General features: G+C 41.4%; 1 long non-coding RNA gene across 5 annotated transcripts; it reads right to left on the reverse strand.

The window, feature by feature from the left end:
* Positions 1 to 530: 530 nt before the first annotated feature.
* Positions 531 to 27550, reverse strand: LOC108513863 (uncharacterized). Of its 5 annotated transcripts, XR_001881044.1 has the most exons (9): positions 23345 to 27550; positions 10681 to 10894; positions 5291 to 5486; positions 3634 to 4220; positions 2911 to 3032; positions 2661 to 2815; positions 2430 to 2498; positions 1782 to 1882; positions 531 to 620 (listed from the first exon to the last, which is right to left on the reverse strand). It is a non-coding gene; the product is annotated as an uncharacterized LOC108513863 (long non-coding RNA). The 5 variants fall into 5 exon arrangements; XR_001881043.1 differs by having other exon boundaries at positions 2661 to 3032; positions 10681 to 10870; XR_001881042.1 differs by having other exon boundaries at positions 2661 to 3032; positions 3634 to 3924.
* Positions 27551 to 27693: the final 143 nt, after the last annotated feature.

The raw sequence follows: 27693 nt of genomic DNA on the forward strand, positions 1-27693 counted from the left end.
CCACATATATACACACCACATACACCACACACACACACCATACACCACACACACCGCACACACACACCACACACACTGTACACCACACATACACACACACACCACACCACACACACCCCAAACACACCACACACCACACACCGCACACACCACCACACACACACACACACACACAGGGAGCAAGACTGTCACTGAAGAGTCTAGCATCCAGTTCTGGGACCTAGAGTTTTGGGAATAACCCTCCCCAAACTCCAAGGCTTTCTGGTCTTCCTTGAATTCTATATAAGTTTTTGTGCATTTTATTTTTAAAGAGGGACCATACTTTTTTTTTTTTTCCCCAAATTCTTAAAGGAATCCCTGATTCCCAAATGCTTGACCATATGCAGTGGGTGACTTGGGACCCACGTCCTGGATCTGAATAGCTAGAGGCTGTTTTAACCCCAATGTGACAGGCAACAAAATTCACATAAATCATACAAGGGGGGCGACAGGAAGAAATCCTTTATTTGACAGTATTTTCTGACCACCAATCAAGCTTGCTTGTTTTACGTCGAATCTTGGGTGTTCAAACTCGAATTTGCAGACTTCCAGTCGGCTTCAGTCATCAGGGTTGAAAATTTCTGCAATGTGGTGGAGAAAGCATGACCTTGAAATCTGAAGAGTCTGTGGTCTGATCCTAGCACCCCAGCCCCCAACCATGTGCTATTCTGTAACTTAACCTCTGTTGCTCCCCTTCTCCCTGGCAGCTCACCTGTCTATAAAACAGGATAAAAATACCCACCTCACAGACTTATTGCAAACACTAAAGGAATTAGATACTTTAAATGTCTAGGCCGGTCGCGGTGGCTCATGCCTATAATCCCAGCACTTTGGGAAGCTGAGGCGGGTAGATCACCTGAGGTCAGGAGTTCAAAACCACCCCGGCCAACATCGTGAAACCTTGTCTCTACTAAAAATACAAAATTAGCTGGGCGTGGTGGCACATGCCTGTAATCCCAGCTAACTGGGAGGCTGAGGCAGGAGAATCGCCTCCACCAGGAGGCAGAAGTTGCAGTGAGTCGAGATCGTGCCATTGCACTCCAGCCTGGGTGACAGAGTGAGACTCTGTCTCAAAAAAGAAAAAAAAAAATAGTCTAGAACAGCACATGGTAGTTGCTTACACTGCCTTGCACATAGTAGGTATTCAGCAGACATTTGTTCAGGTTTCTCTATCCCCACCCAGTCCCCTTTGTTTTTTCATATATGTGGCACCCAGAATGAATACTTTGTGATTCAATCCCAAGTTTGTTTTCCTTCCCTTGTTTTTTCTGGGAAAAACAAAACAAAACAAAACAAAAAATACCTCAGGATTGATAAAAGCAAAGAGTTGCTCAACGGCAAATCTGTCACATACCTCTTTATTTCTCTGGCTTTTGGACAGCGCAAGAGGCAACTACAGAAAAAAAATGCAGAATAAAACCGCAGGGAAAAAAGCCACCCTGGTGTTTCGTGAGTTGTCGTTGTGTGAGGTTTGGCTAATTCAACAAGACCCCTTTGTTTTTGTTTTTAAACGATCGTATTAAAGCATATTTATTCAAAGGAGCACAATCCCACTCAGAGACCCAATTAGCTTGGGAGGTTTATTCAATTTTGTGGCTCAACCATCTTACAAGTTTCTCTTTTGGAAGTGGCTTTGAAGCCAGCCTGTGAGTTAAGCACTACCATTAACAGTCACACTTCAAACTCACTTGTGTGCAGACTTGGATGGTATAGTAATTCCTTCAGTTTCACTTTGGACATACCTTTACAGAGCACTGCCTTGGCACCTTGCCTCCAACCAGGTGCTGGAGACACAGCCATGAACAAAACAGAGGTGCAGTCCTGCCCTCATGGAGCTTGCAGCCTGGTGGAGGAGACACAGTGCAAGGACTCACAGCAGAATATGCTAAGGTTTGTGATAGAGGAGGTACAAACCCACGTGGTGCATAGGAGGGGGGCACCCTGTCAGGATAGAGAGAGTCAGGGAAGGCTTCCTGGGGGAAGGGACATCTAATGTGAGGCCTAGAGGTTGAGTAGGAGTTAGCTAAATCCTGTGATTCCTGGACCTCTCATTAAGAAGGAGAGTAAAGAGATGTTCAGCAGGCAATTGGATAACAGGGTCTGAGTTCAGAAGAGTGAGAGCTGGGCTGAAGGCAGTGAGTTGGGCATTGTATTAGTCCGTTTTCACACTGCTATAAAGAGCTTCCCAAAACTGGGTAATTTATAAAGGAAAGAGGTTTAATTGATTCACAGTTCTGCACGGCTGGGGAGGCCTCAGGAAACCTACAATCATGGCAGAAGGCAAAGGGGAAGCAAGAACCTTCTTATGGCAATAGGAGAGGGAAGAGTGAGTGTAGGAGGAACTTGCCAAATACTTATGAAACCATCAAATCTCATAAGAACTCACTTACTATCAGAACAGAATGGAGGAAACCGCCCCCATGATCCAATCACTTCTCACCAGGATCCTCCCTCAATACCTGAAGATTATAATTCAAGATGAGATTTGGGTGGGGACACAAAGCCAAACCATATCAAACATCCAAGTATAGAATAAACTAGGAAAATATCTCTGGGAAGGAAGCCTTTCCCAAGGGAGACTCACACCCTGGATCCTCCTAACCCATAGGGGCAGCCCTTACGGTCTGGAGGCTGGGGCTGCTCTCTCCAAGGCTGGTGTGCAGACTCTTGACCCAGAAAGCTGTTGTTGTTCCTCAAATGCCTTCCTCCCCTATCCAGAGGGGATCTGGTTCTCCTCACCCATTCCACATAGTGTCCCAGGAAGTGTATCCAAGAACTTTGAGGCCGGAGGAGAGACACATTCTAAAGTGGCCCACAGCCTTGGCATCAGCCCAGGGAGCCCCAGTGAGAATCAGGGTCACCTGCAGATACCTGCACAGTCTTCTCTGCACCAAGCTGCACTTTCTGGAGTTTCAGGTCCATGATGTGATGCTATCTTCTGGGTCACAGGCAAGCAAACACCATGAAGTCAGAGGTACACACAGCTTTCAGGCCTGCGTGGAGGGAAGTACATGCCCTTGCTGTAACAACAGACACTGAGCAGAGTCAGCTCTGACCAGGTTCTAGAAACCTTTGCAATCTTGAGATCCTATTCCCACTCTTTAACAGGAAGCATCCTTGTAAAGAGCTTTTGTCTTGGGGGGAAAGAAGAACAGCCCTCCGCACACCTCCCGGCATTCCGAGGTTGGAGAATTAGCCTCCCGCAGCTGCTGTTGCAGGAAGCGGGTAGGCCATATCCATGTGTAAACAAAGGCAGTGAGACCCCTTTCCTTAGGGGGAAACCAGCTTCAAGAGACACAGAAGTGAAGTGAGGGCAGGTGGTAAATACTGGCCCAGCATGGGAAGGGAAAGGCAATGCTTTGCTGAGCCATTTCTAGCAAATATGCTACAATCCTAATAAATACGTATTTTAAAAATCACTCTGTGATCAAAATAGGAGAACTCTTAATGTAATTTGTTTTTTAACAAGAGGAGAAGGAGCTCTGCGATCAGATCACACTTTGGGACTTCACTTTTTAAAAGTTAGCCATGAGTGCATGTTGCTAGTAAATCAGGACCCCCCACCAGGGACACTAAGTCATTTCGCATTAGCACCTATTCAGGAAATTCCCAGCTCTCCAGGCCAGTCTTTGACCAGGGATCACAGCTTCAGATTTCGTGCTCTCTTTTGCCTTGGTCCCCTGCTTGAGGCTGTGCAGAGCCCGACATGACGTCCTTGTCCATGGTAACGACTTCTCAACTGCTTGGCTGGGGTGCTTTTCCAAAATGGAATCAGGGGATCTCCGACCCCACAGCCTGCTGAGTGCTGCTGTCCTCTGCTCAAGAGTTCATCAGATCCTCTCTTCAAAATTGGGCCACCACTTTCCGTGTCTATCTAATGAGATGCTGTGCCACAGAGAAGAAATTTCAACAAGTATATTGCAAAAGGCGCTGGGGAAAGAAAAGTGTTTTGGAGCTCTCTCTCTCTGTGAGCCACCTGTCTGAATTCAAAACTTTTCGAGCAAGTATTTGTTTTTCTAGAGCATCCAAGTTTATCAGTTAGAAAATCCAGACAACCCTGTCTCCCACAGTTGAGGATTGGTTTGCCTCCTGCAGCAAGAGCTCACAAAGGGAATTACTGGTGTAGCTGTTTGAGGAGTGCACCAGGGACCCAGATCCTCTGTCTTCCTGTTCCTTGGGTCCTGAGTGTGAAAAAACAGCCATCACTGTCACGAGACAGCTACAACAATTTCTCCTCTTTCTCCTCTTTCAGGAGGAGAAAGATGGAAGATAACCAGAATCCTTTTCCACAGGAGCTTTGTTTCCCAACATTTTATGTTGCAAATGTTGTATAGATACAGCAAAGTTGAAAGTATTTTACAGGAAAGATTTTTTTTTTTTTTTTACCCAAGGCCAAGGTTCTACTATTAGCATTTTACCATTCTTGCTTTATCGCATATCTATCCATATCTAAGAGTTTGATCAGTCCATGTAATTGAACAAAACCTATTCTCTCTACCCTACAGGCCATTACATTGGTAATTATGAATAACATAAGGCAGGAACCAGGCACTGTGCAGTAAGAAATGATAGCCTAAGGGAGAAAGGAAATACTAGTACATACATATAGCCATATGGGGTCATTAGTGAAGGAGTAAAAGCTCTACACACACAACTGCCCATGGACATCCCTGTACTATGGCACATACCTATAAATGGTGATTACAGTGATCACACTGACCTCTTAAAAGGTCTAAACTGGCTGGGTGCAGTGGCTCACGCCTGTAATCTCAGCACTTTGGGAGGCCAAGGGAGGTGGATCACAAGGTTAGAAGATCGAGACCATCCTGGCCAACACGGTGAAACGCCGTCTCTACTAAAATACAAAAAATTAGCCAGGTGTGGCGACACACGCCTATAGTACCAGATACTCGGTAGGCTGAGGCAGGGGAATTACTTGAACCTGGGAGGCAGAGGTTGCAGTGAGCTGAGATAGCGCCACTGCACTCCAGCCTGGCGACAGAGCAAGACTCTGTCTCAAAAAAAAAAAAAAAAAAATCTAAGTTATGTTCAGTTAAATCTGGTTAAGAGGGCAGAGGCATTTTTAACTCATTTAAGAAATATTTTCATAAAACGGTTTAATATTTTAAGTGCTATTACATTTAAGCTCCCTGGATAACTCACTTATATGTTTTATTTCATGTCCCAATGATGCAGGGTAAGCCACATTGTGGTGAATGCATTCTACACACAGGATTATAAATGCACTTACTTGTTTACTCATCAAGTAGAGAGCAGAGCGCTTCCTCTATGCAGAGTGCTGTGAGTTCATGAGAGGCACAGAAAAGGTGATGGAGAATTATAGGAGGGATAGACATCCAACTTGAATATCAAGACAGAAATGGTCCTTCTTCCACACCTGCAAAAGCTGCAGCACATCTGATGTGCAGTGATGGGAGGAGGCTCTCCTGGAAGAAATGGGGAGTAGGAGTAGGAAAGTGTAGAAGGTACAGCTAGAGGACAGTGGGGTTTGGTATGGACAGAGGAAAGGTGCTAAGGGGTGGGTTATGTAGAAAGATAGGTGGATGTTCTTGGCAATAAAGAATTTTGACTTTTACTTGTAGACTATGATACATGATTGAAGGTGTGGTGGGACCAGAGCCGTGCCTTTAGAAGTATGTTCTGCAAATAATATGTAGGCTGCATTGCCATCGGGAGAGGTTGGAGACAGCAAGACCCAGGAAGAGGTCAACTGAAATAGTTCAGTTAAGAAATAATGAAAGGTCCCAAGCAAAGACTTGTACACGAACATTCATAACTGCTTTAGTCACAATGGCCCCAAACTGCAAACAACCAAATGTCCTACAACAGAATAATGGATAAACAACTTGTGTTACATCCACATAGTGGAATACTACTCAGTAATATACAGGAATTAACTACTGGTACATGTAACAACATGTATGAATCACAAAATCTTTATGCTGAGTGAAAGAATCCAGACTCCCCACAAAAGAGCATATATTGTATGATTTCGTTTACACAAAATTATAGAAAATGCAAACTAACCTACAGTGATAAAAAGCATATCAGGGGTTGCCTGGGGCATTGGAGGGAGGGACGGACTGCAAAGGCAAAAAGAATCTTTTGGGGGTGATGGAAATATTTTGTATCTCAATTGTGGTGGAGGTTTTATAGGTGTAGACTTTCATCACAACTAATCGAATTGCACATTTTAAATGGATGCAGCTTAATGTACATTCATCACACCTCAGTAATTTTTATTTTAAAAACTAAGAGAGACTTCTGGATAAAGATGATAGGTGGAAATTACCTACCTCCAGTCCTCCTATCAAATAATAGTAAAACCATTGTTTTTAAAAGGCATGTATCTCCAAGGGCAGTAAAATGTAAAAGGAGTCATTCGCAGCAAAATTAATAGATGAAGAAAAGAACAGAGCAGATTTGAGATGACCTAATCCTGACAGAACAGGGAGAAAATCAAGGCCGACCCATCACCCAGGGCAGATGGAATCAGTGTAGGTGAGGCGAGGGCAGCTAAAATAAGGAAGACTGAAAATCTCCTCCTAAGCACTTCGCATTCTAAGCACTGACATCCTTCCCTATCCCTCTCTGGAGAAGACAAAAGGGAGTGACTATTGAGGGACAATAGTCATGGTTGAGGGAGGGGAAAATATCCCAAAACCAGAGGTGTCAAGAGAATGTCTATCTGTAAGAAGTTTAGAGCCTACCTGTTTATTTATTTAGGTTCCAGAAAGCTGGTAACCAGGCCTCCATCTTCCATGGAGAGACCAGTAGAGTCTTTGGATAGTTTGATCAGTCTGAAAGGGACAACTTGAAATACTGTCATTAATGTTTTCCCAACTCACAGTCTAGTTAAGTCATCTTATGAAAGAAAAAGCCAAGTGCTTCAGTTCCCCTCCTGTTTCCAGAGCTTTACATTAGCATTTCATCCCTCCACTCTTAAATATGATGAGACAACCAAGCATTATAATGTAAAACATAGAAAAAAAAAAACAAATGAACATTAAAAGCAATCTGGTGGAAAATATAGTATGTTAATTAGAAATAAACCTCTAAGGGATAAGATATTACAATCATGAAACAAGAACAGATTACTATAAAAAAGGAATATTTTTATTGATAAACGAGCTCAAAGAATTTAAAATATAGCAGAAATGCAACCCTCAATTGAAAACTTGGAACATGAATTGAGAATATTTCCTAAGAAATAGAGCAAAAAAATTTAAGTGGTTCTAGAAAGAGAGGAGAATTTTTTTTAAGAAGGGGAATATACCCATAAAATATTTAAAGAAAGCGTTCCATAATTGAAAGGCATTAGATGGTAAATTAAAAGGGCCCACTGAGTACTCAGGACAATGAATGAAAAAGATCTTGTAGAAATGCATCAACACAAGCTTTCAGAACACAGAAGACAAAGAGAAGAAATTACAAGTTTCCAAAGGAAAGAGAAAAAAAACAAGAACACATCACACACAGAGAATCAGGAGTCACAACGTCTTCAGATTTCTCAGTAGCAACATGAAACCTAAACAGTAGCAGAGTAAGACTTCAAATTTAGAAGAAAAATTAATTCCAACCTAGAATTCTAAACTCAGGCTGTCAAACAATTACAGGGTGGATTAAGGCATTTTCAGACTACATTGGGCATGTTCAGGTGGTATGGCCATAGATGGATCAGGCATTTTCAATCATGTAAGTGCCCAAAAAAGCCTTCTTCTCTGTATTCTTTCTTGGGAAGCTCTGGAAGAAGTGACTCACCAAAACAAGAGATTGAGTAGGTGGAAGGTGTGGGGTACAGGTGATAAGAGCTCAACATGAGAGGAAGGGAAAGGAAATTTCTAGAAGATAATGTAGAGAGACCTCAGAATGATACTTTTGGTCTGCGATTAAGAGCTGTTTTTCCTATTAGGACTTGTAGCCACATGGCATCCCTTGTTCATTGAAAGATTTTTTTTAAATATAAAAAATAACCTTAACCACTAAGATAGTTTTTAAGCATTATTTTGTGCAAAAGAATTACCCATAGGCTTACTAAAAACACAGATTCTATTGCTTCCCATTCCAAGAGATTCTGTTTCAGGAGGTCTGGGTGGGACCCCAGGAAAATGCATTTTGATCAATTATCTTGGGTGATTCAATGCAGGTGGGTCATAGACCATGTCTGCAAAACATTAGCCTAAACAACAGTACCAATAGCTGAGTAATGTAAGCTCAGCTGTCATTTTTATGATCTGCCAATATTTACTTTTTTAAATTGAGATATAATTCATATACCACAAAATTCATCATCTTAAAAGTGTGCAGTTCAGTGATTCTTAGTATATTCCACAGAGTTGTCTAACCATCACCACTGTCCAGAAGATTTCCATCCCCACTGAAAAAAAAAAAAAAAATTCTAAAAAATTTCCCTCCCATCCAAAAAAAAAAAAAAAAAAAAAAAAGCCCTGTACTCATTAGTAATTAACTCCCCATACCTGCCTCCTGTTCCTCTGGACATTACTAATTTACTTTCTGTCTCTACGCAATTGCCTACTCTGGACTGTATAAATGGAATAATTACAATATGTGGCCTTTTGTATCAAGCCTCTTTAACTTAGCATAAGGTTCATCAATGTTGTCACATACATAAGCACTTAGTTCGTTTTTATATCTGAATAGTATTCCATTGTATGAATATACAGCACTTTGTTTATCCATTTAGCAGTTGACAGACATTTCAGTTGTTTCCATCTTTTGTCTGTTGCAAATAATACCACAATGCATGTTTATGCACAAGCTTTTGGGTGAACACCTGTTTTCAGTTCTTTTGGTATCTACCCAGGAGTGGAATTACTGGGTCATATGGTAACTCTTTAGCTTTTTGAGGAACTACCAAACTGTTTTCCACAGTGGCTGCAGCATTTTATGGTCCCACTAGCAATGTATGAGGGTTCTAGTATCTTCACATCTTCACCAACACCTGTTATTGTCCATTATTATTATTATTATTAATCATAGTCATTAAAGTGACTATGTCTCATTGTGGTTTTGATTTACATTTCCCTAATAACTTGCCAGGATTTAGTCCTGCATACTCCTCATTCCCTCTGACTCCTATTTTTTGTCTGTACTATATATATATGGTCAGATCATGTAGCTAGTACATATTACAAATGTCCTTTGCTCTTTATCCTCAGTTCCACGTCTCCATGTATAGAATGCTCACTACCAGTCTTGACCATGTCTGACATGGTCTCCATGGGAATGGAGAGATCATATCAATGTCTCTTCAGTCTGAAGTTCATTCTTTACTAGATTCCTTAGGAAGACTTCATGGAATAATTTTCCCTGAATATTTACATGATAATAATAGTTCATGTATGAACTATTTTTGTATCTGAAGATCAGTTTTGATAAATTAAAATCCTTAGCTCACATTTTCTTGAGTATCTTAAATATGCCACTCTGTTACTCTATTTTCTTATGACCCAAAGCATTGCCTTGAAAAGTCTGACGATAACTAATTTTCTTTCCTCTTTAAGTTACAGCCTTTTTGCTAGAGATTGCTTTTTTTCCTTACCAGCAATTTTACTAGTTTACTACAATTTGTCTTGGTGTTGGACAAGACCCAGTAATTACATTACAGTATGGTTTTGTGTTCATTATGCTGGGTAACACTCTCAGGTACATAGCATGCTTTTTCAACATGCGTTTTCAAATCATTTTCTGATTTTTGAAAACATTGCTTGAAGCAGGGATTTTAGTAGTTGCTCTGTTTCCTTGCATTAGATTTCCTCTTCGATGCTTCTGTTATCTATATTTTGTTTTCTTTTTTAATTTTGAATTTTTTCTCCTTTTCCTTCCCTATTTCTCTTAAAATATTATTTGCCATTTATTTCCTGTCTGTTCCTTCTGGATTACTCTTCTTCTAAAATTATTTTTCTTTGTAGTTTTTTCTCGAATTCTGCTGCCTCATTCCTGAGTTTTTCTAATTCTGATTTATGCTGTTCTTTCACAGCCCATGTCATTTTCTAATGTCTTTTAGCCTGTTTTGAAGTGGTGCATTACCATTTCTGTGAGCTTTACATTTTTTTCACTGCCTGTAGGAATGTCATTCGGCTCCTTATTCTCTTTTAACTTTATATGACATGTTTTTGTTGTTATCTACATGTGACTTTAGTTTTCCTAAACTTTTAAGAGGGAAGATTGGCTCAATGAGCTTTTCTAACTTCACAGAGTTCTGAATATTCTCTCTCTTTCTCTTTCTCTGTGTGTGTGCATGTGAGTGAATATGCTGGCTTGCTTTCTGTGAATTTCTGGCTGTTTCCCTCTGTAACTGTACCCAGGACCTTCCCTTTCCTTCTTCATCTGTGTTTTCTCTAGTCTACTCATTTTGATTTCATTCTCAGATTTCAGGACTCCGTTTTGAGAGTTCACAGTGGCCCGGCTGCTCCACCCCCTAAAGGCTTTATTGCAGGTGTCTTGCACCCACCCATTCAGCTTTACCTGTTCCCAAACTGTGTTGCTCTGCTTCCCCGTGCATACCTGGTGTCTATTCTGAAGTTATCCTGCTCTCCAGCACATACCTAGTGGCTATTTGGAAGTTTTCTCTGATCTCCCAGATGCCCTGTTGCTTACCTCTGCTTTCTCCTGAAGAGATGCCAATTCTAGGCAGGTCTCAAAGTTGTTAAAGGGTTTTCCCCAACCACTTGAATGTTGGAGTTCATGGTTTGGATGTCTAGTTGCTGCGACTTTATTTTTTCTTTTATGTGGAGATTTGGAGAAATCTAAGAACTATGTTGCCATCATCACAATCTTCTGGAGTTCACTAGTTTAATGAGGAAGCAAATAGCTTAGGGGGGAGGAAAAGGGTAAAATAGGATAGGCACAATTAACAGATTTGTGGATTGTTTATATATACCAGCAAATTTAAAACAACAGTCCTCTTGCAAAATTTTTAAAGTAAAGAATTAGTGAGGTTTTATACAAATCTGTATATTTGGTTTCTCCTTAAAACAGAGGACCTGGTAATACTGGGCCTCTGTACCTGGCCTAGCAATCCCTACTCCACCCATGTTCTCATTTATGTTATTTATGTTATCTGTCTGTTCCCTGAAGGCTTTGGGTTTAGAGTCTCCAGTCTAGAGTGAAAGCCACCATGTATGTGATTCAAAGCTCAAGAACTATGAATGAAACACAAATTCTAAACAGACGTGTTAGCTCATCATAATTTTAAATTCCTCAATTAATTTTACCAAATATATATATATATAAGCTTATTTTCTAATAAAGTATGATTAGAAAATAAGGTTGGTTTGCCTATATAAAAAATAAATGAGTGCTACTGTCACACACAACATGAGTATATCTCACAAGCATAAGATGAACAAAAGCAGCTTGACACAAAAGGACCTCATACTTTAAGATTTCATTGATATGAAGTGCAAGAACAGGCAAAACCCTCTAGGATCAGAATGGTGGTTACCTCTGGGTGGAGGTGGTGATTGACTGGGAAGAGATGTTAGAAATATCTTGATCCAGGAAGAAGTGGTTTCATGGGAATTATATATAAATTCATCAAGCTATGCACTTAAGATTGATTACTTGTACTGTATATATATTAAAACTCAATAAAAATTTTTGACTGTCATTTTAAAACCATGCTACAAATATGTACTATGTACGTCGATTGGAGGTGGCACCAGAAGGCATCAGTAAGGAGTCTCCACATGGTCACCACCACCACCAACTTGAAAACAGGTTAGTCTCAGAGGATTAAATTCCAATTCTGTGCCTAAAAGATGGGAGAACAGACAAGCAAAGTCACTTTAGAGAGGCCCAGAGGACATGAATCTGATGGAATGTATTGGCATGGAAAAAGGAAGAAGGCACTCATAAGAATGGTGGTGCTGGTGCCGGGTGGGTCGAGGGGCGAGGGGTCTGCTGAAGTTTAGAAAAGGGAGTCATCATGGCTAAAGAAAGCTGACTGTGATTTTGGGCCTCCTGTGTCATTTTCTTACAAGAGGAGACTGCTAATCCATGGATGCAAGAGTCCAGTTCCCTGGGGAGTTTTGTGTCTTCTTGTAAATTAATCAATTAGCATCTTGTTTACATAAATTGGGCTCTTGTAAGTAAAGTTAGCACAAGTCAGTTTCTCTGCGTGGGAATACCTCTGAAACGCTGGCAAGGCCAGGTGGCTGGATCTGCACAACTGGGGGTCAGACTCGGACTCTGGCAACTTCCCCAAAGTCTGGCCTTGCAGGAAAACCTCTTTGTGGCCAAATGGGGAGTCTTCAGGGTGGCCTCAGCCTGCACTATCGTGGCCCCTGGGCCCCGCCCAGGCAGTGACAGCACTACCGCCCTGTGATGGCGACATGGAACATGTGTGAGCATGCGGTGTGGGTGGCTGGGACTCTCATGGCAAACAGCACATAAGTTGAAGGCTCTGTGAAGAAGCACTGACAGCTCTGGTCACTTCCCATCGGGCAGGAACCCCTAAATATTGATTTATTTGAAAACCTCAACTATAATTCTCCTAAAATTCTCCAGATCAAAAACACGTTGTCCTTTCCTAACAAAATAGAATCATTTGAATGGGATTATTACAACAATGCACCAATTTCAAAATTCTTATACGCCACAAAATGAGGGGAATTTGTGTTCAGATATCTTTCAAAGCAACGAATTTTTAATTAAAAATTGAAATTGGAGGAAAAGCTCGGCTCTAACGGAAGGGCTCTATATCCATGCTCTGGGGAGTTTACTACAGTGACCAAGTTGATACAGTTTTTATATTTGCTAACTAGTATCACATTATTCAAAAATTATTTTGCCGATGGATCTTCAACTGAATCATGCTCATAGTTACTCATGAATTTTCTGGCATATGTCCTTTTAACTAGTTGATGATAAAAAATGATGATAATAATAGGAGTGATTTTTCACTAAGCTGTAACCATGCCCTTCTAAAGTATCACATGTCTGCATGGCACCAAAGGCCAATGAACTCTCACCCTTCTACAGAATCCAGCAGGGGGAGTTTGAGGCCAGGGGAGCCTGGTCATTCTGGGAATGAATGGGAAGCACCCTTGTATGGTCAGTGGTCAAGCTGCTGCATTCCTAGTGATGGTTTTTCCACCTGGTGAAGCCTCTTTCAGAACCATGGTCCCCTTTAGAGCAGTGGCGGATCATAGCAGATGTAACAGCTCTAAGTAGAAGCTCTTTGACAACAGAGGGAAACAGAGGCTGTGACTCAATGACGCTGCTCAGAGTGGGCGACAGGTGAGTAGAAAGGCTGAGGGCCACAAGCAGTGCTCCCAATGGAGCAGGTTGCTGTGGGAATCTGGGGCAGGGTAGGTCCACATGCTGTACCTGCTCCCATTAGCAGCCCTGGGATCCACAAGCCTGGACACTGTGTGGACTTGACAAATTCTACTCATTGTGCAAGTGCTTTGGTCAAGCTCTAAGTGTACCCTGCCTCCTTCTCCTCAGAGGACCTTTGCAGAGGCTGTTCCCTCTGCACAGAGCCCTCTTACACACTCTCTTATTCTAGTTCACTTTCTCCCTTTCTAGAGAAGTCTCCCCAATCAGGTCATATTCACCATCTTACTCTCCCTCCTGAAACCACAAACTCCATTACAGCATTTATCCCAGGTAGACTTTTTGTCTGGGTGATTCTTTGATGACATCTTTCTTTAGCACTACACTGTAAGCTACAAGAGGGAAGTGACTGCACAAGAAAAGACCCCTCCCCCTCCCCCTCCTTCTTCTTCTTCTTTTCTCTTTTTTCTTCTTCCCCTTCCCCTTCCCCTTCTCCTTCCCCTTCCCCTTCCCCTTCTCCTTCTCCTTCTTCTTGGCTCACCATTCTATCCCCATGACTAGTACAGTCCCTGGCTAAGTGTGTCTTAAACGAATAAATAACTGAATAAATTTCTTCTCATTTTGTTGAGTCTAGACAACCAAATTCCTCTGGTTCAAACTTTCCTCCTTCTCCTAATTCATTCATCTACCTATTCTCTACCCCAGGTAACCACAGCGCTCAAATGCACATCTCATGTCTCCCATCCCTGTTGGCTGCACCAGAAGGGGCCTGTTGGTTTTCCGGGAGTTCATGTCCCAAGTATGCTGCCGCTGTCAGCTGCCATTCTTTGCGCTGGGTGAGGCCTCTATAATCCTATACCTCACTGGCCTCTCAGAAGATGGGGACTTGAACTTCCGTGCAGATGTGTGATTTGCCCAGACCTTCTTTTTTCTCATTACCAGATGGCCCACAGGACACGCCAGGGGCCATTGTGTTACTAAGGGTCTAGCAGAGCTTCAGGCCTTGGGTTTGCCATTTACTATGGGTTTGGTCTTAGGAAAGTTGTGTAACTTCTTTGCATGTAAGCTTCCTCGTGTGCAAGATAAGGATAATAGCATTTGCTTCACAGAGTTGTAAAATTAAATAAGACAATGCATAAGAAGTACTTAGCATGGTGCTAGGCACATAGGAAAAAATGGCGTTTCTATCTCAGTACATGTCAGGATCTGCAAAGACTATGAAACTGACACCTGTCACACTGGGCCTCACACCCTGGCAGGTATCACGATCACGAAGTTGGTCCACCCTTGCCTGTAGGGTGTCAATTACTCCACAAGCCAGGTATCTGGTTGGGTAGAGCTGAGCCTGAAGTCCCTTCCTGTTAAAGGGCCCTCAGCAACATATATTATACTCTTCTTATCCAGATGAAATTGCACTTAGAGCACCAAAGGCAGCCTGAAAGAACACAAATCTGAAAGGTGCAACCAAAGGCAGTGTTTCTCTAGCTGTACAGGAACAGTATCAGAGGTGGAGGTGGTGATAACAGCAACAATAAAGTCACAATAATAATTATTATACTTAGCTGCAATTGACCACGTTTTATTGCTGAATTGTCACAGCAGCCCTGACCAAGTAGTTATTATTGCCCTCACTTACAGAAAAATGACCCAAAAAAGTTACCCAAGATCAGACTAGTGAGCAGAACCAGTATAGAAACCTAGCTATCTGCGTATTCCATCCTCCGGGCGGCACAACACTGCCATCTCCTTTATCTTAAATGTGTGTGGGAGCGAGAGAGCTAACGTTATGTGTGGCTTTAAATTTTTGAGCCCCAGTCCATGGAACTAACCCATCTACCTTCCTTCAATCTCTTCCTAAACAGGGCCCCTGAGCCACTGGTGGCTGGGTGAGGCCTCCATAATCCTATACCTCACTGGTCTCTTAGTGATCTGGACTTGAACGTCCGTGCAGACGTGTGGTTTGCCCAGGCCTTCTTTTCTCTCATTACCCCAGGAAATCCACTGGTATTTAAAAAGATAGGCTGTGTGCATGGTGCATGACAGGCTAGCAGTAACTCTCTTCATCCTGATTTCCCACCCTCTTGCTGGGTACCTCAGTGTCCTCTTGTTCTAAAAGTCATTAGGTATGTTTAAAATCCGAATGCAATGTGTATCTGAATAAAGATGCTTATTCGCTCCTACCAGTTACTTTTCATTTTTATGTGTCAGAAAGCGTTTCTTGCATAAACAGGTGTTATTTCCATGTATTTAAGCTCAGGTTCTTTGGATACCATGATTTTAACTAACTGCAAAGCTGACCAGGGTTAGAACTCCATTCTACCACCTCTGACAACCACTCTTTGCCGATAGAGAAACTTGCTTCAGGACAAGATCTAGCTTGGAGCAGGTGGTAGCAGAGGACAGAGATTACTCAAACTGGATCACTGTAAAGATCCCAGGCCCTACGTTTTACAATGTTCAGAGATTATTATGTCCACAGTGTTATTATTTTTGGCACTAGGAAACATGAGGACCAGTGATGAAATGTTTGGGGAAGAGATTTCAGTCAACTGTCACTATCTCGGCATCCACCCAAGAGTGATCTAACCTTTGCAAAGCCTTCACTGATTTGGGAACCTCAAATGCTTTTTCATTGTTAGGTTGCACCGTTAATTCTCTGTTGCATTACCTTTCCTGTTTAAGAAAATAAATTAAAACAATCTAAAAAGCCAGATAATGTTTAATGGAAAAGGGCAGCGATGGGCTAATGGTTGCCTAGCAACCAGTAGACATTGTTTTGCTGCTTCACTCTAGAGAAGCCAAAATGGTGGCTGTAATCCTTCTCCGGCCCCCTGGACAGTGTACGTGTGAGTGACAGTTCCCTCTGGGCCCATATCATTTTCTTGTCTTGGGCAGCAGATCATTCCTTTTTCAGCTTCCAAATGGGGAAAACTCTCTGCCTGATTCTTGAGTATGCTAACACCTACACTTTCATCTTCTCAGAAAATCTATGGCTGAACTTTTCAGGTTCTTCCTTTAGGCAATACTGCTTAAGTGTTTTCATACCATTCTCCATTTCCTGCTTTGAGCTGCCCTTCCTGTCAATCAATTACCAACTCTGCCTCTGTGTTTTTTTGAGGTCAAGCTAGGTACTTGATACGGTTTTGGAAAACTTCCTCCTTTCTGCCTCCAGAAGGGTTTTTTTGTTTGTATTTTTGTTTTTTGTTTTTTTTGAGACAGGGTCAGGCTGCACTGCAGCAGTGCAATCATGGCTCACTGTAGCCTCGACCTCTTGGGCTTAGGTAATCCTCCCACCTTAGCCTCCCAAGTAGCTGGGGACTACAGGGGTGTACCACCACATACGGCTAATTTTTTATTTTTTGTAGCAATGGAGTCCTGCTATGTTGCTCAGGCTAGTCTTGAACTCCTAGGCTCAAGCAACTCTCCCTCCTCGGCCTCCCAAAGTGCTAGGATGACAGGAGTCGGCGACCACACTTGGCCCAGAAAGGTCTTGAGTGCTCATTCCCTAAGGCCAAGGGAAGCTTGACAATTATTGGACAACTGGGTTTTCTCACAACTAGAGAATGGAAGAGAAATATGGTTACAAAAAGTACATGTGGAATCTTCAGAATTACAAGCATGATCAATAAGACTGAATGAACCTATTATTACTAACAATTTTTCCATTAGCTCATTAGCTTGTTTTGAAAACCACAATTCTGCTATAAATAGGAATCTAAAATACTTGAATTGTTTTAATCCTTTGCTACCCGTAAATCACAAGTAGATTGGAAGTGGGTCTTGTGTGGCCTTGATTAGAGGAACAAAGTAGCAACTGTGTTTGAGGATGGTCCATGACAGCTTGCTGATTTTGGGGAGATGAGTGGGATGTGATTTCTTGGCCATCTCAATGGGCTGGACACCCTGGAATGGAAGTGTTTAAGCAGGGTCCTCTAGAGGGAAAAGTTCAGGTGGTCTCTGAACCACGGAAATTGTGTGCAAAATGCAGTGCTTATGTTCACATGTCCATCTTTCTAGAGAGAGGGTCTGTAGCCCCAGCAGCTGAAAACCAGTGGCAGAGGGAGGTGAGGACATGAAGAGCTTTGGGAAAAACTTGGCTTTCAAAAAAATATACTGAGGATGATTTAATGCAGAAATATCTTGAAAGAAAAGATGAAAGGACTTATTACTTCTTTCATTCACTCAAGCCAATTAAATCAACAAATATTTACTGAACACCTACCATGTATGAGTCATTGAGAAATACCCTAGGAATACAGTCATGAAAATTGAATGGGCCATTAAATCATGGTGTTGTAGCCGTGGGCACTGATTAACATTGGCTGAACACATATTGTGTGCTAGGACTATTATGCACATTAATAAAATCATCAAAAACAACCACATAAACTTCAAAGCATTATATACCATATTAAATCTCGAAGAATACATGCACTGAGAGCTGTCTGACTCTGAAGCCAGTCCTTTAGCCACCCACCTACAGGAGCTTAGCCCTGGGGAATTCTTTGGGCAGAATCCAGGGACATACTAAGTTGGGGTTTGGTGGTTCCAAGGAAAGCAGCTTCCACCTGAAAGGAAGTACAGTACTGGGGCCTTACTTCCCTGAAGACCCAGGGAGGAGAGAGAAAGTGCTCTCTGCTTGTATCCTAAGCACAAAAGCAATGGAGCAACACCAGTAATGGTAACTGAGTGCTTACTGCATGCCAGGTCTGTGCTAAGCTCTCTCCATGCACTATCTTAATGTTCACAACCTCACAAAGTAAGCATTATTAGCAATAGCACTTTACAAATAGAAATCTGAGGCACAGAGTTGCCATAGCTGGCGAGCATCCACAGCCTACATTCAAACCCAAGTTTTATTCCAAAGCCTGTGCTTTCCTGCTACTGTATATCTTTTGTGTCATCTTTGCATATTTAACCCCCTTGACTCAAATGGGAACTCTCTGAAGGCTAGGGCCATGAGTTATATTTTTGTTTCTTCCAGAAAATTGGCAAGTAATGTGGAATAATAATGACAGAAGAACTAACAAACACACACTTTCACAGAATTGTCAAGAACTATGAAGGGTCTGAGATTTCACCCTACTTGCAAGTTAGCAAGTCAGTTGGCCAGCTTTACAAATGCTGGTAGAAGACACTAGACTTTCGGTTCAGACATTTACTCACAACAGAAATAGCTATCAGCATTTCTGCATTGATTCCTAAAGCATGACAATAAGAGGGCCAAAGGACACCTGTACACTGCAGGGCTTTCATTCACGAACAGGAACTCTGAGTTAGGAAACCGAATCTTTTGTAATGGGAGTAAGCATGTCTGTTCTTTGCTCTTGAGTGAGATACTATCTCAATCTTCCGAGGATGTTACATACAAACATCCTTGCAAAGATAGTTTGGAACAAAAGCGTACTTAGTGCCTTGCGTCCAAGACGTGTAGAAATGCAAGAATTGTCCAGAGAATTGTCTCCCAACAAGTATATTGTTTGCTATGTGTGAGAATCTATTCTAAGCACTTTCATATTCATTAGTTCCTTTAATCCTCACATCTCTATCAGCTAGCTACTATTATCTCCATTTCTCAGAAGGAGAACCCAAGGTACAGAGAGATTAACTAGCCTGCCGGAAGTTACACAGCCTTTAAGTAGCAGAGCTGGGATTCAAATCTGGCTGGCTTCATAGTCCAGGGGTGTAGCAGTTTCACTATTCTAACATTTGCTGGTGTCAGCAACACACCTGCCTCCGCCCTGTCTTTTTCTCCATAGTTTATCACCATATGGGAGTCCAGTGGTTCTCACACTTCAGTGTCCCATCAGAAGACACAAGGTCTTGCTACCACAGTTAATTCATGTTTGGCCTGGTGCCCGAGCACTTGCATCTCTACATTTCCTAGGTGATGTTGTGTGACATTGCAGAGTCTGCTTATTATGTCTTTCCCTCTAGAATATGAGCTCCATGAAGATCCAGCTGCTTTGTTCAGCGTGGCATCCTCAGTGCCTGCTGTAGTGCCAGACACATCACAAGCCTTCGATGCACATTTATTGAAAGAATGAGAAAAGGAAATGCAGGAAGAGGGATCCATTTCTTCCGGATTCTGTTATCTGACCTTAACCTTGGAAAATCCTCTAGTGCCATCCTGGCAGTTGAAGGCCCTTGAGCAGCCATCACCGCCATAGGCTACAGAGGTAAAGGAAGCAGGACACCAAATCTTGAAAAAGGCAGCTTGCTCCTGACGGAGCTGCATGAGTTACACGGTTTTTAACTGCAAGAATTGTTGGAGTCACTTCTGGTAATATATAATTTCATAAAAATGCTTTCCAAGGTGCACAGAAACATCTGAGGACTTTAATTAAGCCCTCCACCATCGGGAATGGAACTTTTATGTACATGGACTTTGGATTTTCTTTTTCTCTTTCTGAGCACTGCTGGCAAGGAAGCAAGTACCAAGCGAGGATTCCAACTGAGTTCTTTGACATGGAACCTTTCCTTTCGTTTTCTGGAAAATGGAAGTAAGTTACTAGTATAGACATTGTTTGGGAATATGAGCATTTATGTTAACAGCATTAGACTCAGTGTTTATACCACATGGCACCTCCCTCCCTATGGTTTCTGATAAGACATGTGCAAGTTGCACGGGCTTGCTTTCCTCTTTCCCATCCCAGACTCCCCATGTTAGAAGCGAGTGTTGTTCCAAGACAATGAGTCTTCTTTGTATGCACTAATTACAGAGGAGCTTTTTAAAATGTGGAATTCCAGGCCCTGCCCCCAGAGAGGGACCCTGGAGTTTACATTTTTAACAAGTGATTCTGCTTGCAGGTGGGCATGGATCACACTTCAAGAACCACCAGAATGGGGTGGGGAAGAGGCAAAGGCCTGGCCTGGGTTCTAACATCAGCCCTTTTATGCTAGATGAATGGCTGTAGAGTTCGCTTAAACTTCCCAGCACCTTGATTTCCTCATCTATAAAACAAGTATAATGTGTCTTTGGCTTTCTTAGAGGAACAGTGCAAGAGCACTCTATGGAAAGAGTAATGAAAGAATTTTAGATTTTCAATCTGCTAGACATTTATATGTATGTAGAACCAAGATGTCTCTCCAAGGCAAGGAGCATATATAACAATGAATCCTCAAAGTGTTTTTTAAAAATTTACAGAACAATAACAGTAGTTATAAGGCTTATATTCTCAGTCATGACTATTTATTAAATAGTTTAACTGGAAGGACCAGGTATGTATCCTCCACCCCTTCCATCCATCCCTCCTTTAATTCCATGTAAAATGCTGGCCTGCACTACAGTGCAGGCACTGACTGACTGACAGACCGATAGAGGGTTTAAAAGCCAGCTCCAGCCAGGCATGGTGGCTCACGCCTGTAATCCCAGCACTTCAGGAGGCTGAGGTGGGCAGATCACAAGGTCAAGAGACAGAGACCATCCTGACCAACATGGTGAAACCCTGTCTCTACTAAAAATACAAAAATTAGCTGGGCGTGGTGGCGCACACCTGTAGTCCCAGCTATTTGGGAGGCTGAGGCAGGAAATTGCTTGAACCTGGGAAGCAGGGGTTGCAGTGAGCTGAGATCACGCCACTGCACTCCAGCCTGGCAACAGAGCGAGATTCCGTCTCAAAAGAAAAGAAAAAAAAAAAAAGAAAAAACCAACTCCTTTGCCACAAGCACAGTTCACAGAGCCCTCTCCCCCTAGCACAAGGCCAAGGCTTTACCCCTTTCAGGCATTCCTGTTCCTCTTCGGCTTTGCTCCCTCCCTTACAAATGTTTCCTGAAGTGCATACTTTTACAAATCACCTCCACATGAGATCTGAGGCACTGCTTCCAGGAATCCAACCTAAGATTGCAATTGCACCATCTATTGCAATTCTGGTCTGGATGTCTGATTTGGCCAAGATCACCAGTGCCATCTGACACAAACTCCAACAGCCCCTCTCCACCATTATCTTGCCTGACAGCTCAGCGGCATTTGTTCCTGTTGACGTGCCACCTTTTAAGACCTCTTTCCTCAACCTGTCTCTGCAACCTCTCCCCCTTCTGACCTCCAGATTGCTACATACAAGTGTCCATTTGACATTTCCATGGCATTCCACTGGTACCATGACACAAGTATAAATATGACCTACTTTACTAAATACTAAATGTCTAACTCAGTATTACTGAACTACTAATATAACATTACTCTTTAAAAGCCTACTCTCTGACTTCCTTCTTCATCCCACATCACCATCCACAGACACCCAACTCTTCCCTGCACAAGTCCCATCTCCCCAGCATCTCTCAAAGTTGCGTGTGAGTTGGTTCTGGCCAGCTCTTTTCAACACCATCTCTTTCTGCTGCTCCACTTCCCTGCTCTCATTCTCTCCCCGACCGCTGCTAAAGTCCTTGCTGTACTTCAAATGTGTTACACTGTTCCTTCTACCTAGGACGTACTCGCTTCTATTCGCCTACCTGGTAAAGTCCCAACAGCCCTTTATGATATACTCAGCACCACCTTTGCCTCACTGACTGAGCATGCAGTGCTCTTTCAGCAGGTATCACACTGTGACACCACACCTACTACATGGTAATGAGTGGCTACTTTGACTCAGCTCTGTCAACACACCCAAGTAAAAATGACTCCATCAAATCACAAATAGTAGTTTGTGCTACTCAACTTCAGCAAAATGTAAAGTTACTACTTCATCACATGTGATTGAGGCAATGTGGTAGATACCGTGAGCTATTTACTAAAATTTCTTTCCTCCCAGTCTACATTTTCCAGCCTCCCTTGTGGTTAGTGTGATGAAGGAAGGAAGTCTGAGCCAGTGTGAAGTGAGAACTAATGTGTTCCACTTCCAAGCCAGGCCCGTAATTCCCACCAGTGCTCTTCCATGCTCTTTTCCCTTCCAGCTGACTGGCATGGAGGGGACACCCAGGATTACTAGGAAAAGAAGGCAGTGAGTCACTGTCAGCCTGGGTCTCTGAATGACAGCCCAGAGCAGAGCCCCTGTTGATAGCAAGCAACATCCTCCTTTGTCTCATAAACAAGAAATAAACTCGTATTGTGCCTGAGTCATTGTATTTTGGGGGACATATTTGTAGTAGTAGCAAGCATTACCCTAACACGGGCAGGTACCGTGGCCCACCCAAGCTAAAATAAAGGACACATTAATGCAGTCTAAGAAAACTTTAAGCTTAAAATCACTGAGTAACGTGCAGAACAAATATTTGCATTAATTCCTGAGTCAAACCCCACCAATGCTCCTCATCCCCAGGGGAGACAGTCAGGGCATCAATCCTACCCACTCTGATGTGAGCATGTATGGATTAGTCACTAAGCTGGTGAGCCACTGTAGCTGACTGCCTACCTAGTAAATTCAGCAACCTGTAGAGTTAAGTGTATACTCAGGTAACTAAAAGTTTTAAGTTTACATTACTTCTTATATGTAGATTGTCTTTGTATTCAGCAAAGAAAAACTCACTGATTTTCTAATAGCCCACCTGAAAATCGAGTTGTTCAAAACATGGCTTACATATATTTCCTATTAGATTGTGCTTATTCATCTTTTCACCTGCAAGCGTTAGTTTATCTGACGTATAATAGGTGTTCAGTAAACGTTCCTTGGGCATTATGTAGGGAGCAATTCAAAGAAACGCAAAGCTTCATCGTTTCACTATTCCTTGTGACATTCATAATTACTTCTGGTATCACCCATCTTACAAATGAAAACACTTTTTATTGTGGGCAGTCATAATTGTATGCTATCCATCAAACAATAAAACCTTTATAGCTGAGACACATTCAGCCTGAAGATGAAGTGATATATTAACTTCTTGATCACATGCCAGAACTTACAGATGAATATGAAACAGACATCAATAATTACAGCTTGTATTGTAGCTGTTGGTTTCTAAGGCTTTAAGTTCAATGAACAAGTAAAAACTGGACAGACACACCCTTCAGAAATTAGAGGTGGAAAAAGATTACCTCATTTCATACCTGTCACATAGCAGGCCCCCTGCAGCTATTCAGCGAGAGGCAGCCCAGGGCCCAGGATGGGGTGTGGGCTGGAGCTGCCAGGACGGTGCCAGTGGGCAGGCACGGGGGAAACCTGGCAGGGGAGCACTTAGGAGCTGAGGTTTCTCTCGGGCATTACTCTCCCTTCCCCTTTCATTCCCTTGTATTCTGTTTCCTTGAGAAACCTGGTCCGGATATAAAAGCAGATACTTAAATTCAATTTCTTAAAAATGTCATCTCACCTGGAAAACAAACTTTACTTGACTCTAAAACGAGTTACTACTACTAATAATAAAACATAATTATTCCTCAGCTAATTCTTGATTTTACATGCACCTCTAAAAACATAGCATTCTGCATGGTATTTAATAAACTGTCTCCCAGAAGCCTATAGCTGTGTTCCAGGGATTGAGATCATGAAAGCCAATGTGGCAGGAAGCTACTCTGAAGCATCGCTGTATTTGAAGAAATTCCGGAAAGGGAACAGACACCTCCAGAATATTCACAATGGAGTAGGAGGAGATACCAAAGAGACAACACACCTCACTTTTACATTAGAGCAAAATGGTTCGATGCCTTTCCAAGTTTCCTCATGGCAATCTCCACTGGCCACATGCTGTCATGTCCTTTACTGAAGGCAGGAATCCCTTCCCAGGAAGTCTGTGCTGATTACAGCAGTTAACACTAGAAAATGTGTGTAGGTATTTTTTTCTTTTAAAACAAGCAGTGTGGAGGGAGGATGAAATAATAAAGATTAAAGAATGCAGTTCTGCACATTTTATCAAAATCTATAGAGCGCCCCAACCTCAAAAATGAAAAATGGACCTTATTGTCTCAGTATCCTACAAAGGCCAAGAATATATATTGATAAACTTATTCTAACACATATTCTACTTTCTAGCATAAAGTCACCCACTAATTTAAATTTGAAAACCTAGATACTCTGATTACATCATAATAAAAATCACTTGAGATGTACTGCCGTGGGTTTACACAGCCTTCGACTTTTCAAAGTACTTTTCGACCCGTCACCATGCTAGAAGGCACTGATGTCACAAATACCAATCTACATTTGGTTCTGGAAAAAGATTTTCATGTACATATTTTGTCCAAATATTACTATTTGTTTCATGAAAGTCAGAGCTAAGACTTTAGTAGACTGTAAATTTTAAGCCAATGAATAAACAGTTGGCAGGAAAAAATATTAAACTGACATGCAAAGCATTTGTTGCTCTGCCAGATACTAAAAATAAAAGCAACTTCTGCCAAAATGGAAAACTTGGATTCAGTTGGTTCTGGATTAGACTAGATTTCACTAACTTCAAAATGAGATCTGACATAACATCGGCTTGCCTCCTCAAACTTTATCATCTCTTAAAAAATAATGTACAGTTCTCCTTTTGCTTAAACAACAACCTCAGACAATGTTTTATTATCTTTAGCAAGATACACATTCTTAAAAAGTAATGTCTTACCAAAAAATTGGACACTTTATAAATTATATCTTCATTTTTTGAGAATTAAATTCAAACTTGTCTTATTAAAGTTATTAATAAGCTAATAGTTAAAAGATAATATTTTAGACAAAAGGTATAAAGAAAATCAGAAGATTTTAATGGGAGTTCTAAGTTGTGAGTTAAAAGTTCAGGTAACATTTTATTCCTATCCTTAGCCTGCTGCTCCCTTATCTGTCAGCCTAAAAAAATAAGTGCGTTTAAAATATGGAGTTTGAGATTTATGATCAGTTGCAGAAACCTGTTTACGTACTGATTTACAGTCTTGGCTGAGGTATTTAACTCTGTCATCAGAACTAATTATAGCAAACCTAAGATTATATATTCAATCTCTCCTTTCGGTGAAAGACATAGAATGTTCTGCTGAAAATCAGAAACATCCTGAGGGCTCCCAAACAAGAATGCACTGCCAACTTTACTTCTCAGAACCAGTGCTGTAGAGCTCAAAATTACTATTCTTTAGTAAGTTGTTTTAGCCTAAAGTACTTAAAGAGTAAATCATAGTTCCATTAATTCCATACCCAATGGCCTGAAACATATTAATCTCAGTGAACAATAACTGACGTTTACAGTACTGATCTAACTCAGGCATTCTGGTAGTAGTAAATGCACATATTGAAGTTTTAGGAACCAAAGTTATTACTGAGCCAAAAAGAATCCTTATTTTGCTATGACTAGAATGGAATGGACAAATGACTACATCCTTTGAGCAGCATGTGTACTCAAGGAATAATGTTCCTATGAGCAAACTGTGTAATTGCTATTAGAAAGGATAAAACTGCTCTCAAATGACATGTCAGCAGAGCCAACCCAAGACAACCTCTCCCCACAAATCTTCCCTCCAACCCCTTCTTCTGCTATACATAATGTTTTCGAGCTTTCCACAACCCATGCCCGAAAAGAGTGAGGATTTGGGAGACGTGGCTTCCTTTATTAAATGAGCCCCCGCTACGCTTAATTCTGCTGCAATGCCTGCCTTCCGCTTAGTTAAAATGTTCCCATCTACATGAGAACCCCAAGGGGCGCTGAGGGGCAACTGCAGGCATTGGAGCAGGCTGAAGAAGGGCTTCCTTGGCTAGACAGGATTCCAAGTCAGACCCTACAGGAGGCCACTCCGGCAAGGCCTCAATATGGGAAGTGCAACATGCCTGCAGGGGTCACTGGTCACTAAATGCTCTAAGGAGTAGAAACAGAAAAAAAAAAAAAAAATGAGACAGAAGTCAAAGGGAAATGCCCATATTGGGGCCCCAAGTGTGAGAATATCTATACCACTCGCCTGCTCAAAACAACATTTTAGGATTTCAGACAAAACCACTGGATTGTATAATGAATATTTCCCCATAATAGATTTTAGAGGAAAGGTTTCTATACTAAAAGTCTGTATTTACCTAATTTAGCAGTTTGAAATGAATATTGTAGGTAAGTTTTACATGATCGTATCTATAAAATGGAACAAGGGATACTAAATCATAAAATAAGACTTTCCTTAAATCATAAAATAAGACTTTCCAACATTTGGTCTGGATACTGAATTAGTATGACACAATCTTCTAAAACTTTGCTTTCTCTATGCTGGCTTTTTTCAACTAAGTGAAAGCAAGATATGATTTTTGGATGCTTAAATAGTAGCTAGGTTCTCTTATTCCAGAGCATAGAAAAAAAGCCATTAAATGTGCCACCATAAATTAATAAAATTTTGTTACCATTTTAAGTCTAAAAATAACAATAATATAATTATAATCATGATTCATTTTATATGTTTCTGAATTTATATTATCAACCCAGAGAAGGTTTATATCAGACAGGTAGGAAACCTCTGACAACGACAAAAGGGGTGAACTGACGAAAACTATGCTGAGTGGTTCTTTACCTCTGCTGGGCACTAAGCAGGCAGGTGCCAACACACCTGGTCTTGTTCACCTGCTTGTTTTATGATTTCCCTGAGCCCCTTTCCTGTTAGAACCAGGAAATGTACATCTAATGAAAATGATTTCCCATGTTACCAATCCTCTCTTTCGGCTCATTAATTCATTCAATCTTTTAAGGAAGAATGGGGAATGAGAGGAAAACCAAACAAATCAGTTCTTAGAAGGTTCGAAGTTATATTATCTTGAGTTATAATTGTCTGTTTAATACAATTACACCATTTTTCTCTTCTAAGAACCATCTCATAATTTAAAGAATGACATGGCTGAGAAAGATACTTAGGAAGACATTTCTAGGCATTGCTGAATTTGAATCATCTTCCAAATACTATATTCTGCCCCTTTCTTTATTGTAATAGTTTATCTGAAAGTACACAAAAATTAATAAATTGCTTTTACTATGTAATTCTGAAATATCAAGTCTGCCTCCAATAAAAAAAAAGTAACTACTTTTATAACATTAAGGTCAAGTCATTTGTAAAGATAATATCAACTGAGACTTTTTGGCACTTACAACTAATCCATTATAAACAACTGTCAATCTTAAAAACACAGTTCCAGTAAACGTGTAGTTACATTGGGTACAGATAAGAAAATACAAGGCCTGCATGGTAGCTCATGCCTGTAATTCCAGAACTTTGGGAGGCAGAGGCAGGTGAATTATATGAGGCCAGGAGTTCAAGACCAGCCTGACCAACACAGCGAAACTCCGTCTCTACTAAAAATACAAAAAAAAAAAAAAAAAATTAGTTGGGNNNAAAAAAAAAAAAAAAAATTAAGTACGAGAAGCTCACTGGCCATGCTAAACCAAATGAATGAAAAGCGCCCAAAGTGATTTTATGCTGAGGGTCCATCCATACAAATAAATAAACAAAATCCTATCCTCTTCTTT

Source organism: Rhinopithecus bieti, unplaced genomic scaffold, assembly GCF_001698545.2.
Source record: "Rhinopithecus bieti isolate Rb0 unplaced genomic scaffold, ASM169854v2 scaffold_33066, whole genome shotgun sequence".
Lineage (NCBI taxonomy): Eukaryota > Metazoa > Chordata > Mammalia > Primates > Cercopithecidae > Rhinopithecus > Rhinopithecus bieti.